General features: G+C 33.6%; 1 protein-coding gene across 1 annotated transcript in view; it reads right to left on the bottom strand.

The window, feature by feature from the left end:
- Positions 1–14,829, bottom strand: part of LOC138705117 (CD2 antigen cytoplasmic tail-binding protein 2 homolog) — a 204,877-nt gene that overhangs the window by 59,128 nt on the left and 130,920 nt on the right. Inside the window, exon 11 of the transcript XR_011333622.1 lies at positions 4,201–4,374. The gene's annotated coding sequence lies outside the window, so the exon portion shown is untranslated. The remainder of the gene's footprint in view (positions 1–4,200; positions 4,375–14,829) is intronic.

The raw sequence follows: 14,829 nt of genomic DNA, 5'->3' as shown, positions 1-14,829 counted from the left end.
TATACCTTAATCAAGGTAACAGGGCTGATGAATCGGTATTAAATTATAAAACATAGGCAGCACAATAAGTCTAAGGTTGCAGTGCGTCCGGAGCAATGACGGGCCTAAATGTTGGGGGGGGGGGGGACACAGGAATGCTAATGTTAAAGCAGAAAAACCTTTCATATTATCGTCATATTTTCAAAAATAATTTTAATATACCTTTTCATAATTCCAGAAAGGATCAATGAAAGTAAGAAGATAGAGACGGAGGAAGTTCATCAGTCCCACATTGAAAGAAGGAAGCAGCTCGTCAAGTAACAAAAAGATTACAAAATTTAGAGCATCAGTAAATGATCTTTACTTTTTTAAATTTGATTTGAACCTGTCCGCAATGGTCCAGATGTTAAAATGGAATGAGTGTTTTATAAACGTGGATTACCTGTACATAATTTGACCAAGTATGGATGTAGCCAACAGAACAGCAGGAAATTTTTTATGGAACGAGAAAATTGCAGAAAGGGGAGCTGCAGAGGTACCATCATGTCTCATTGCTCAAATGAAAAAACTGCATAATGGTAAAAGGTTCTGCTTCATGTCCGATACCTGTGGAGGACTGTGCTTATATCAACCATGCTCCTCTACGCTGTGAATGTTTTGGACGTATCTCAAATTGAACTTTATTTTTAACTAAGAAATTCACAAATGGACACAGTCCACACGCACATTGAAAAAAAACAGCAAAATATACAGAAATATTTGATCCATCAGAGTGGTATACTATAGTTAGAGCTGTATCAAAAATAGAAGTGGAACAGAGTAATGTAATGATGTAAGAGAAATTCAGAAGACATTAATAAAGAACAAGAAAGTTGACACTAATGGAAACATTGTAGATGGCTGGATATAGTGTGGTTCCAGTATCGGAAAAGTGACAGTGAACATGTATTTTTTTTAAATACAATTATGATGAAGAATTCCATAAATTCAAGGTACAGAGGAAGATTACACGTGGATTTAGGCTGGATAATCTTCAACTTAAACCAAAGGATCATGGTGCACTGAAAATATACAAGATTAGAAAATGAATAATGTATTGCAACTGTGTAAACAGAACATTATACCAGGAAATTACCATTTCCTTTACAACAGTTTAAAAATGAACAGGAAATCGTAGAAGAAGATACTCAAAATGAAGAGCAATAAGTGATTATAAAATCAAGAAGAAATTTTAAATTTTTATATGAGAGGTATGGATATTGATACTATTCAAAACAAATACTGAATAAAATCAAATCATTCAGATTATAATTTTATTCAATGTCATTTAGGGTATAAAGTCTGAGTTAAGTGTGTATTTTCGTTTTATTACGTGCAGACAGACTTTTAAATCAACTGAATTCGTAGGCTTTGCTATTTTTAAAAATAAATTGATAATTAGTTAAATAACTTTTTCGTCGAAACTCCTCATCAGCTGTGGTAAATTAAAGTAGTGTAACATTAGCAACTATTTAAAAACACTGTTGTTCTAAAATGCAATGTAAATTGAAGATAACTTTTACTCTTTTATTATTTTATAAATGCACTGTTAAAATTATTATTTCAGATAATAGTATAAATTAATGTAATAATGATAACATTATGCTTTTATGCTTTATAAATAATATTAACTGGCACTGTTATAATAATGCAGATATGTTTTGAGTTTAGATAATATTCCTTTATGAAGAAGAAGAAATATGATAATTGCAGCTCTCCACAATAAGTTAAATTTATTAATTTGGATTGTCAAATAGATCTATAATTTTTTACTAGAGTGTTTGAATTCAATATTTTGGCATTTATTTTTAACACTATCTACTAAATTGAATGCTTCGTGTCAGTAACAAAGAACACTATCTCCAAAATATGTTAATTTTTAAGTCAATATTAAATATTTCTAGAAAATATGTATTGTATTGTCTTTAAGGTTATATCCTATATATATATATGGTTTAAATTTTATCAACATATCTCTTAAATTAAAGCAGTAACATAAGAAAATATACACAATTGAACTGTTTTTTGCCTCTCCTGTAAAGTTGTGATTTTGGAGTTAGTGTTCTTTGACATTATTGTTGTACACACCAGGTCGAATTATGTTTCTAATTGTTTCAATACATACTATGAAAGGTATTAAAATTGGTGAAGTTCCTATGTTTTGTCATCAGAAGGAATTGCTAAATTACTATAATTTGGTTTAAGAGACCATTACTTGTTTTCAATCCTCTGATGATTCGCGTAGAAAAAACATAGCTAAGCAGACCGAACAGGCGCTACTAAGAGCGAACAGCCCGTCTCAATAAAATCGTAATGAAACAGAAGCGCTACGCATTCTCATACGCACTGAGTACTTATTCTTCTCGAAATTATTTCATGGAGCGAGTCTTGATGGAAGTCCACTAGTAAGTAGGCAACAGTTTCGCACGACTGTCCACAAGTAGCATATTACAGGGGCACTTGTTTACTGCACATGCACAGTGTGTGGTAAGCGAAACTAGAACAATAAGGGAGTTCCAATTTTTTTTTTCCGTATCTATACAGTACATACTCGTAGATCTGTGATTAATACTTTTGTACGCGGTCTGTAACAGTTGGTTTTGCCTAAATCCCAAAAGACACAAAACCTATACGAAAGAACATAGTGTTCTATCTTCGTTAAAATTGCCCGTTCAAGACGTTATAAAAATGCAATCATTTAACTAGAACAATGGTGGGCATTCCTGCGGTCGCAGTGACGTCAGACCTCAGCGAAGCATCAAACTTATCCCCTACCTTCCCCTTCCCCACTCCATGAAAATACTGCACGTGTACGTGGCGGATTATACTGGATTGCTGTACTTCGGAGCTCCATTAGTGGTACAATGTCTTTCGCAGAATCATATGAATCGAGAGGATATCACACTTACAAGAAAGGCGGTTCTTTCATTTCTCATGTTTAGGATTAGTTACAAGTATTCAGGACGCGAACTTAAATATGTACATTCTTAAAATAGATCACCTGTTATACGAGTTCAAAGAACACAGATTCAGTGATTTTCAAAGGATGGTGAAAGATTTCAATATTTTTGCCGCTCCTTTTCATGTTTAAATTGAAAATGTTATCCCAGAATTGCAGTTAGAGGTACTGGATTTGCAGAATGATGGCTTCTTGAAAGCAGAATGTGAAGGTCTACTGGGGGCTAAAATTTTTAAAAGATGTCCAGTACTACATATCCACTGCTTAGACAGTTTGCTTAAAAAATAATGAGTACCGTCATTTTCCATAACTGTGGTCCTGGAACATAACTATTGTCCACGATACAACCATTCAAATTTTGTACTCCATAACGTAGTACGTCGTTTGTCTATATTCTTGCTGTACTGTAGTTTGAATTCAAGTCACTGCAGCTATCTACGAACGGTCTATGTTGCTTCTGCAATGATCTTTGAATGGTTGTATCGTGGACCATAGTTGTGTTCCAGAACCATAGTTGTGGGAAATGACGGTATGTATTCATCAACCTACCAGTGCGAACAGCTGTTTTCTAAAATGAAATCCAGCCACAGATCCCGCTTAAGGGGAGTCTGTACTGCCATCCCATCAATGTAAAGCAGAGCAATAATAGATAAAGACCGTAATTTTAGCCCGTTACATACAATAATACTTGAAGAATAACCCCTAAAAATTTCAACTGTGTATATTATGTAAGTCCTGAGACAAGTGTACCTAAATTAGATGAAATTTACATTGCTGGGATAGGCAGTACAGACTCCCCTTAAGCGATGCTCATCTTCTTGCGCAACTGAAGATAGCATACACAGATATAAATCCCAATTTCGAAGAAAATACTTTGAAAAATGATTAATTAAATATCAAGTGAATGGACTATTCTAATTACATATGGTAGGTAGGAGTGTAGTGGCGCAACTGTCTGTAAATCCGTCACTGCACTGTAGAGTGCAACCCCTCCCACTGTATGTAGTTGCCATTTAAATCCTGTCTTGTGGGTTGCGTTTATTTTGCCCACCATTGAATTAGAATAATTCTCAAAACAAAAGCCTTATATTTCTGTAGGTAAATAATCTTAAACCCTGAGTTTCCTGCTAGTGCAGTGCGGACCAGAAATACTGCTGGAGTAATAGATCATGCTAATTAAGTTATGTGACCTAATAAAGAAGATGAAAGCCGCAAGGTCTTACCTTGTTGGCGAAACGATTAGTTCACTAGCATTACTTCCATTGGGTATCCCATTCCATTGTCTGGTATTCTGTTGTAACCAGATGTTCGACTGGGTTAGTTGCAGACTCCCACTCCATGGGCTGCATGTCATTCTTGGCGTCGATGCCTTCCAACTGCATGCGCTCCTGATGTTCCTAGAAAATTTCAGAAATGTGGAATAATGAATTTTACAGTTTTAATCGAGTATTAACTCCATATGTAGATGAAATTATTGGGGATCATCAGTGTGGTTTTAGGCGTAATAGATCAACTATTGACCAGATATTTTGTATTCGGCAGATAATAGAGAAAAAATGGGAGTATAAGGGTACAGTGCATCAGTTATTCATAGATTTCAAAAAGGCATATGACTCGGCTAAGAGAGAAGTTTTATATGATATTCTTATTGAATTTGGTATTCCCAAGAAATTAGTTCGATTAATTAAAATGTGTCTCAGTGAAACGTACAGCAGAGTTCGTATAGGTCAGTTTCTGTCAGATGCGTTTCCAAATCACTGTGGGCTAAGCAAGGAGATGCACTATCACCTTTACTTTTTAACTTTGCTCTAGTCTAGAGTATCCCATTAGGAAAGTCCAGGATAACAGAGAGGGTTTGGAATTGAATGGGTTACATCAGCTGCTTGTCTATGCGGATGACGTGAATATATTAGGAGAAAATTCACAAACGATTAGGGAAAACACGGGAATTTTACATGAAGCAAGTAAAGAGATAGGTTTGGAAGTAAATCCCGAAAAGACAAAGTATATGATTATGTCTCGTGACGAGAATATTATACGAAATGGAAATATAAAAACTGGAAATTTATCTTTTGAAGAGGTGGAGAAGTTCAAATATCTTGGAGCCACAGTAACAAATATAAATGATACTCGGGAGGAAATTAAACACAGAATAAATATGGGAAATGCCTGTTATTATTCGGTTGAGAAGCTTTTATCATCCAGTCTGCTGTCAAAAAAACTGAAAGTTAGAATTTATAAAACAGTTATATTACCAGTTGTTCTTTATGGTTGTGAAACTTGGACTCTCACTTTGACAGAGGAACATAGGTTAAGGGTGTTTGAGAATAAGGTGCTTAGGAAAATATTTGGGGCTAAGCGGGATGAAGTTAATGGAGAAAGTTACACAACACAGAACTGCACGCTTTGTATTCTTCACCTGACATAATTAGGAACATTAAATCCAGACATTTGAGATGAGCAGAGCACGTAGCACGTATGGGCGAATTCAGAAATGCATATAGAGTGTTAGTTGGGAGGCTGGAGGGGAAAAAGACCTTTGGGAGGGCCGAGATGTAGATGGTAGAATAATATTAAAATGGATTTGAAGGAGGTAGGATATGATGATAGAGACTGGATTAATCTAGCACAGGATAGGGACCGATGGCGGGCTTATGTGAGGGCGGCAATGAAACTGCGGGTTCCTTAAAAGCCATTTGTAAGTATTATTATTATTATTATTATTATTATTATTATTATTATTATATTTTTGTAATTTTTTTCAATTTATTTGGGAAACAATCATGTTACAATAACGATTACAATTATTGCAATCAGGAAACTACAAAAATAGGTGTTAAATACAAAAGACATAAAAATTCATTAAAAGAGCTATTACATCGTCGAACAAAAATGTACGTGTCAAATATTAAAAAAAAAAAACAGATATATAAATTAAAGAATTTGTCTCTCGTATGAGCAAATGCTCATGGTCGGGAGATCAAAACCGCGCTGTAGATAAGCTGAAAGAAGAAGGCAAAATAAACAATTAATATAAGCAATAGGCTAAAGTAGCAGAAATTACAAAAACAAGAGTCGACAATTATGATATAAAGGGATCACAATTGAAAAAAATTTATAACCAATATTCACAAGGATATAAGACTAATACAGGAGTATCTTCTGCGGACCTCTGGAGAAAGAACTAAAGAAGAATCTAGTGAAGTGCTTTATGTGGAAAGTAGCATTGTATGGGGTAGAAACATGGACATTACGACGAAGTGAAGAGAAGCATTTTAAATGTGTATATGGAGAAGAATGCAACGTGTGAAATGGACAGACAGAATAAGGAACGAAGTTGTGTTGAAAAGAGTGGATGAAGAAAGAATGATACTGAAACTGATCAGAAAGAGGAAAAGGAATTGGCTGGGTCATTGGTTGAGAAGAAACTGCCTACTGAAGGATGTACTAGAAGGAATGGTAAACGGGAGAAGAGTTCAAGACAGAAGAAGATATCAGATGATAGACCACATTAAGATATATGGATCATATGCGGAGACAAAGAGGAAGGCAGAAAATAGAAAAGACTGGAGAATGCTGCGTTTGTAGTGAAAGATCTGCCCTTGCGCCGAACACTACAAATGAATGAGACTAATACATAGCAACTAATTATTAAACCCTATATTAATTTCCCTTAATAATTTATTTAATCTTAAGTTTATATTTAATCGTACCCTGTGCATGAGTAGGTAGTTCAGTATCTATTCCGAACCATGCCTGAACAAACTTTATAAAGTAAATTGCATAATAAAGATATGATCATTTGGTCCAGGCTGCATCCGATTTTGCACAAGAAGAAATTCTTCAACATGTTTGTGAATTCAACTTAACTTAATTATATCTACGATAATTTTAGTCCATGAAGCATACATTTGATGTAAGAATAATTTCTTTAACACGTTTCTAAATCAGTCTTGTATACTATCCATAATAAATCACTCCACACCAATTTCAATAACGTGCATTGTGTAACCTAGGAAGTCATTTTTTGTGTTGACCAATTTGTGCATCATTGTTTAAGTTGTAAACAAGAACAAATAAAAATTAACGTGCAACATAAGTATTATTTTAAGAAACACAGGGGGCAAATGTTGGTAAATGATGAACACAGAAATGGCATTTCGGGACACTTTGTTTTCTTAACTACTAGGATAACCTAAAGAATGAAAATGAACAACTTCAGTAGTAGGTCCACAATAAAATACAAATTGTTACTTAATTTGTATTTCATTTTTTGGTCCAGGGAAAATACTCGTCCTTCACAACCCTCGCAAGAATAGGGTTATTATTATTATTATTATTATTATTATTATTATTATTATTATTATATTGAAATTCAGTAAAAATTAGTATTTTACGTGGAACAAATAGAATTTAAGCTTACATTACGGCAGGTCACCCAGATACTATGTTACTAGGTGATAAAATATGTGTACTTTATCCAATAATTAATATAAACCACCTGTGAGGAAATGGATCAAAATCATCTTCAACACTACCCAGCCACTATCAACTTAGCGTCCTTGAGTGAAAAATACTGGAGAGAGAGAGAGAGAGAGAGAGAGAGAGAGAGAGAGTTAATGATTTTATTGTCAGAAATTCAGCACTAGCAAACAACAACAACATTATATATTCAACCTGTATATTTGAATAAAACTTTTTAGAAAGGAACTAAGTCAAAATTTGTAACTTTTTTTACTGATGAAATGATTAATACTTTCAAGTTCAAGTTGATATTTATAGTACGGGACTGGTACACTCATATTTAGCCTATTCTTGAAAATAAGTTTCTTTGCGCTCCTGAATAGCAGGAAATTTTGACTTAGTTCCTTTCTAAAAAATGGCTATTCATTAGTAATATTAATGCATTTCTCACCTTCATTAGAACATGAATAAAATTAACACAACGCAAATCAAATAAGTTTCATATGTGGTATGGGAGGGTTTCGAAGGTCCTTTATTGCTAGAATTAGTGTTAGAATTTATTATTATTATTATTATTATTATTATTATTATTATTATTATTATTATTATTATTACACATTGTTCTGTATGGTTGTGAAACTTGGACTCTCACTTTGAGAGAGGAACAGAGATTAAGGGTGTTTGAGAATAAGATTCTTAGGAAAATATTTGGGGCTAAAAGGGATGAGGTTACAGGAGAACGGAGAAAGTTACACAACGCAGAACTGCATGCGCCTGACATAATTAGGAACGTTAAATTCAGACGTTTGAGATGGGCAGGGCATGTAGAAGGTATGGACAAATCCAGAAATACATATATAGTGTTAGCTGGGAGACCGGAGAGAAAAAGACCTTTGAGGAGTTCGAGACGTAGATGGAAATATAATATTAAAATGGATTTGAGGGAGGTGTGATATGATGATAGAGAGTGGATTAATCTTGCACAGGATAAGGGACCGATGGCGGGCTTATGTAAGGGCAGCAATGAACCTGCGGGTTCCTTAAAAGCCATTTGTAGGCCTAAGTAATTATTATTACAAATTTATTGAAGTGGGTGTAAGTGGATTGAAACTATGTTAATAATGCACATACATTGTCAAAACTTGTATTTTCAGTTTAGTTTGAAGTGCACCTTCGCTTTACTCAGTAGGCCTACTATGAACGGTCATAAGATCTTTAAAAGAATAAAAAAAGTAATGCTTACGATGCAAATGTTAATATATTTTAATAATATTTAATAAATAACACACGTAATTATATAAAATATAGAACTGAATTGTTCTGTTTGGTGGAGTGAATATGTTCTTTTTAAAAGGCTACATATTTTTTGTATAATTATTTGGTTTTAGGGCGGGAAGGTGTAGCCTCATTTCTGCATCTTCATTTAGCCTATTTCGGTAATCTGTTTTCATGGATAAATACGCAGAGAACCCAGATATGGAACTGATAATTATTATATATCTTTTAGATCTTTAATTGTATTAATGATATTAATAATAATTATTATTATTTATTGGAAGTTTCCTAGTACCTGGTACTCGTTACATAAGCTGTTAAGTCGGCCATTGTTGTGTAATCATAAAAGATGCATATTTTCCCTGGCCCAAAATTATATTATAAAATGACTAGAATCACATCTAGTAACAAACTGTTAAAATTCTTTTCAGAAAGGAGCCACTGTGTAAACACAAAAATGATCTATCTAACGAGTACCGGGTACTAGGAAACTACCTATTTATTTTCTGTTACGATTATATTAAATAATTTTTATTGGTGATATTACATGTTTTTATTGATTCGTATTTTCGTGAGTTTGTATACATTTTGCAGTATTATCCAAATTTAAAATACTGTTTAAATACTATTTACGATTCACATGTTTCGAAACTTTCACATGTGTAGCATTATATGATTTATTTTATTACTATTAGTAAGGAAGGATGGCCATAAAACAGTGTAATGCATTATAACCATAAAACCTCATTGTCCTCAGTAATTTTTAAACTGCGTCATGCATTTGTTAGTGTTTTTAAATATGCCTGTCCAATGCAGTCTTAATTATCAGCCCCCTAATATACACATTTATTCCTAGAATAGCCATTGAAGCTACGAAACGTAAATGTTTTATTCCCTACTTACTGTTGTAGTTTTCAAGCAGGAATCTTAATATAACTTAGAAAGCTTACCTCAGTGGAAAGAGCTTCATCCTGATTGTCCCATGAGAATCGAACCGAGCTCCTCAATACACATAAAGCGCTATCTTTTCTTGCTTTAAAAGAAATTAAAACTCAAAATGGCGGTCCAATATGTCATTTGCATTGTTGAAGAGGGCTTTGTTAACGCGTTGAGCGATGAACGCGAATTCCATAGAGAATGAAAAACTGGAACTAGCGTCAGGGATTAGAAGCTGTAGGTAAGAAAATTGATGGTACTTGTGTTGAGAACTTTCGACCTGATTTTAAATGTAGTCAACCGGCCGCAATGGAATTTAAATATTGTCGTTTTCGTATTTTATATTTAAACCGTATTTTTGAGTTTTGTAAAGAAACTGATATAACTTACATTTTATGATGCAGTTATGTATTGCACTCATGTTACTTGATTTTTATCATTATAAAATTCACTCTTTGGTTTGGAGTTCTTCTTCCTCTTGTTTTATTAATTCTGCAGGAGAAATTCATTCTATACTATGTTGGCTGCGTTTTCATAATAGGAGATGAACTTCAATGTTGCGACTGTGCAGTTAAGGAAATATAGTTCTTACCACGTGTTCAACTGTGTATTTGGTTTTTAAAAAATTACATTTATTTGCATGTGTCCCCATTTTCTCTTGAACAAGTGAAAGTAGACAGATGAAATTTCACCGCTTTTTATCACACTACGACAGTTTCTGATACTACATTATGTCAATCATGTGGTAATGAACTTACTGATAGAAGACATAGATTAGAAACATTTGTAGGAGTCAAAACTTTTTCAAACAATAATACTATAGAAATAGGTTAATTCGACATTCGATCATTGCAATAAATGTCTATTTCCTAGTAATTACTTTCAAAACTAATGTTGGTCACTGTGTAAGCAATTTTAACTTTTTTTTTTGCACTGGGCATGTGATACATGTTTTCTACATAATTTTAACCTTCTGAATACGAATATGACAATAAAAAGCAGTTTTAGGTTACGGTTTTTTAAGAAATTTTTCGAATTTATATCTATTCAAAATACTGCTTTATATATCGTAACGACCGTAAAGTTAAATACTCACTCTTCAAAAGATTACAGCTTTCTTTTTCTGCATTTTCTTTTATACTGGACATCAGGTACATCACGAGCTAAAGTCCAACAATAGTCTGCTAGCATATTGGTACTCCACTGTTCTTGGTATCTTTTTTAAATAGATAAAATTTCTTCATCAAAGCGCTTACAATGCTCATCACTGAATTTGTCACAATTCTCAGGAAAGAAGTCAAGATGGGAGTAAATGAAGTGAATTTTAAGGGATATGTTACAACCCATAGCTTCAAACGCCAACAGTAAATTTTGTACTAGTTCTTAGTTGTACTCACTTCCACGGTGTCCACACCTGTGGAGTAACGGTCAGCGCGTCTGGCCGTGAAACCAGGTGGCCTGGGTTCGAATCCCTGTCGGGGCAAGTTACCTGGTTGAGGTTTTTCCGGGGTTTTCCCTCAACTCAATACGAGTAAATGCTGGGTAACTTTCGTTGCTGGACCTCGGACTCATTTCACCGGCATTATCACCTTCATTTCATTCAGAAGCTAAATAACCTAGATGTTGATACAGCGTCGTAAAATAACCCAATAAAATAAAAATAAACTTCCACGGTTACCCAGAAAATTTAATACAGCCTCTTGAATGCGGCTCTCTCTTTTCCTTCCAACAAAGATTCGAAGTGATTGTCCTTCATTATTACTGTAATTTGTGGTCCGTTGAAAACTTTCTCTTTTATTTTTGAGTCACTAAATGCATCAGTTTCATGAGTCATCCCTTTAACAATATTCTTCATTAACCCTAACTTAATGTGTAAACGGGATGAAATTACTTTACTTTGAGGTACAATGAGTTGATGTATAATATTTTTCTTCCCTGGCTCTAGTAATTGTGTTGGCCATACTTTTATTTTATAATGCTCATTTCGAGCATATCCCATTCGCACAGAAAGATTTTGTGTAGCCATAATTGCATTCTAAGAAACAATGCTACAACCTTCAAATCCGCACATTTAAACATTCATACTTTGAATGTTATCATTAAAACACTTTTTAAAGCAATACACGTCTTATACAGAATACTAACATCAAGGAAATCTCCTGGTAATCTGAAGTGATTTCATGTGGCGAACCTGAATCTCCCCCTCCAAATGGAAACGAAAAGGGCATTAAAACAATTTCTGCTTCTATAAATGGTTTTTACAGAGTAGCATATTGAAAAATATAAACTACAGTAATGTCATCAAAGCTCAGAGTGAAATAAATACACATCTCAAGTAAAATCATGTCAACTCAAGCGAATTCATATCGCGAACCTGTTTCCACCTCCTCCAAATAGATTCGTGAAAGGGCAGTAAAATAATTTACATTTCCACAAGTGTTTCTAACACATTGTTTTCCACATAATAGGCCATCACAAATAGTTTTACAAGAAATATGCTGATTTTTTAAATAAAATACATAGAAAATTATATTGTTCACCTCGAAAACCCAAACTGATGGAACATTTTTCTTGTTATTTTTTTTTAATTCAGGAGGTCGAAATTAGTAACAATTTGTTAGTGTTATGTCTGGCGCAAAATGACTGTTGACCACTGTAATGAACATTGCATTGCAATTATTTTCGAATCTTACGTTTTCGGAAAATTAAAAAATTTCAACGAAAATATTGTGATTCTGGAATCCTAGAGTATGTTGATGAAATGTCATTATTTTTTTCTTTTAGCTATAAAACGTGAGATCGTAACAGGCCATTTGGCCTAATACTTGAAGGGAAGAAGAAGAAGAAGAAGAAGAAGAAGAAGAAGCTATAAAACGTTGTCCTTCAATAGAGCAATTAATTTTATTTTATAACAAAACAAAATAATGTAATTTTTATGTCTTTATGTTGTACCATCTGAAAGCACCTTCTTGATTCTATTTTTAATTAAACTTGTTAGACTTTTCAGAAATCTCAACTCAACTATAGACAAACAAAATGAATAAATTGCCTTTAGGTATATGTACACCTTTACATATAAACAATTTTGTTTTGCATAATATTGCCCTATAAAATTTGTAAACAATTGAGTATAGTACCGGAAAGAGAATGAACTGAACAGATCCCTTGCAATTGTTTCTAAATTGTTTCTAAAAATTATTTTGTTTTTAAATTTGACTTAAAACTGATACATATCTCATGCAGTTTTCAAGATAGAGCCACAGTTTTTTTTTTCACTATTTTATAGCTAAAACTATTGTTTAATGCCTGACATAGAGCTATTTTTTATTTTCATTTACATTAATTAAATATTACCATATATGTAACATATGACAGTGTTTTATGTTCCATAATTATGTAAAAAAAATCCAAAGATATTAACTATATTATTGTAATTTTATTCATTGTCTGGCACTAAGGAAGCTTCAAAATGATACCAATATCTTCTTGGTATCATCATTAGGGAGCGGATTTTTATGTGCTAAAAAATTTAAATATATTTATTTTTATGTGCGAAAAAGTACGAAAATATTTGCTAAAAATTAAAAAATATTTTTTTTTAATATGACAAAAATACCTTACTTAGCTTGGATAAAAAAAATGTTACTAGATACTCACCAACCACACTTGAGTGCTAGTAGTTGGCCGAGAATTGCAGTGAACAACAAAGGTCATCTCCAAATTCTCCATCACAAATGCTTCCCGATTATCTCTGAACAACGACTTATACTGTGAAAACGATCTTTCCACATCACAGGACGTCAGACGTGCATATTTAAAGAGAGGAATGTCACAAACACATACACCGTCAGCTTCATCTATAGGCACACCCTCCAATACTTGAGCAACTTTACACATTTTTTTTATATCTACTGTTTTTCCCAAACACATTCTGGAATTTGTCCCTTAGTACTTGTACTTCTGAACCTGGTAGCGAGTCTAGTTTAATTTTCACGGCACGCACCTCCCTGTTTCAGACAACAGGTTTTTGGATGTTTCGAGTTTTTTTTGTGGTGTCACACAAAAAGCTTAGATTTGCTAATATGAAAGCCAAATCGTTTTTTAAACAACCATCTTTCAGTATATCTTGAAGGATATCGATTGACGAAGCCGATATCAGGGAATCACAACAAGACGTATTGCCGAACGAGAGGCGAGAGATTTGTCTAAATTAGCCGGCCTGGGTGGCGCAAGCACTAGAGGCACGGACTGTCTCTACCGCTTGCTCCGAAGGGCTGTGGGTTCGAGTCCCGCCTCGGGCATGGGTGTTGTGTTTGTATTAGTATAAGTAAAACAAAGGAAAACAAATTAGAAACAGAAAACAAAAGAGATAACTTTGGTAAACGGCCTCTGGCCGGTCTAAATTAAAAAAAAAAAAAAATATTCATACCCGAGCTCTTATCTGTTGTGTTTCACAAGCAAAGCGTTGAATGAAATCATCTTCAGCAACAATAAACATTCCTAATTATGTGTTGCAAGATCTCTCCTCCTTATCTATGTTAATTTATTCTCCTAATAATAACATTGATATGCTGCCTAGCAGTTCTCAGAACTTGAGGCGAAACTAGGACTATTACAAAAATGGATCACGGATACACCACACAGCGCTTAGAAACACAAAGCAACCAAGAATTCTTAAAAAGATAACGTCCTTCTGAGTTACATAATTGATTTAGTTTTAAAATGTTTAAAAATTCTTGTAAAAAATTATTTAAGTAAAAAAACTTCAAGATTTATGTGTTTATAATAGATTTCCTGAAAATATGTATTTACATAATTTTTTGTGAAAATATGTGTTTTTATGTGAAATAAAATTCGGGTTTTAAGCTTGAAACTTCATGTTCGGAATTTTTAACTTTGTTAAATGTGTTTTATCACACGCAAAAATAATATTTAATTACATAGGAATCCGCTCCTTAATCATCATATTTGGCTGAGATATCATGTCTCAAAAAATTAAATGTTCTAAAATTACTACTTACAGGAAATGAGCCACAAACTTTCAGAGCATAGAAGCCTCCAGCTTCATATGTCACCCCTTCAGCAGCTTCATGTTGGTCCAGTTTCAGCTTCTTTCTGTCTCTCAGATACCTCCTCCTTGTTTTAACTTCAGGTGTTGTTGTTTTCTGGCACTTTTG

This window comes from Periplaneta americana, chromosome 8 (assembly GCF_040183065.1).
Source record: "Periplaneta americana isolate PAMFEO1 chromosome 8, P.americana_PAMFEO1_priV1, whole genome shotgun sequence".
Classification (NCBI taxonomy): domain Eukaryota; kingdom Metazoa; phylum Arthropoda; class Insecta; order Blattodea; family Blattidae; genus Periplaneta; species Periplaneta americana.
This window is presented reverse-complemented; position numbering and strand designations above follow the sequence as displayed.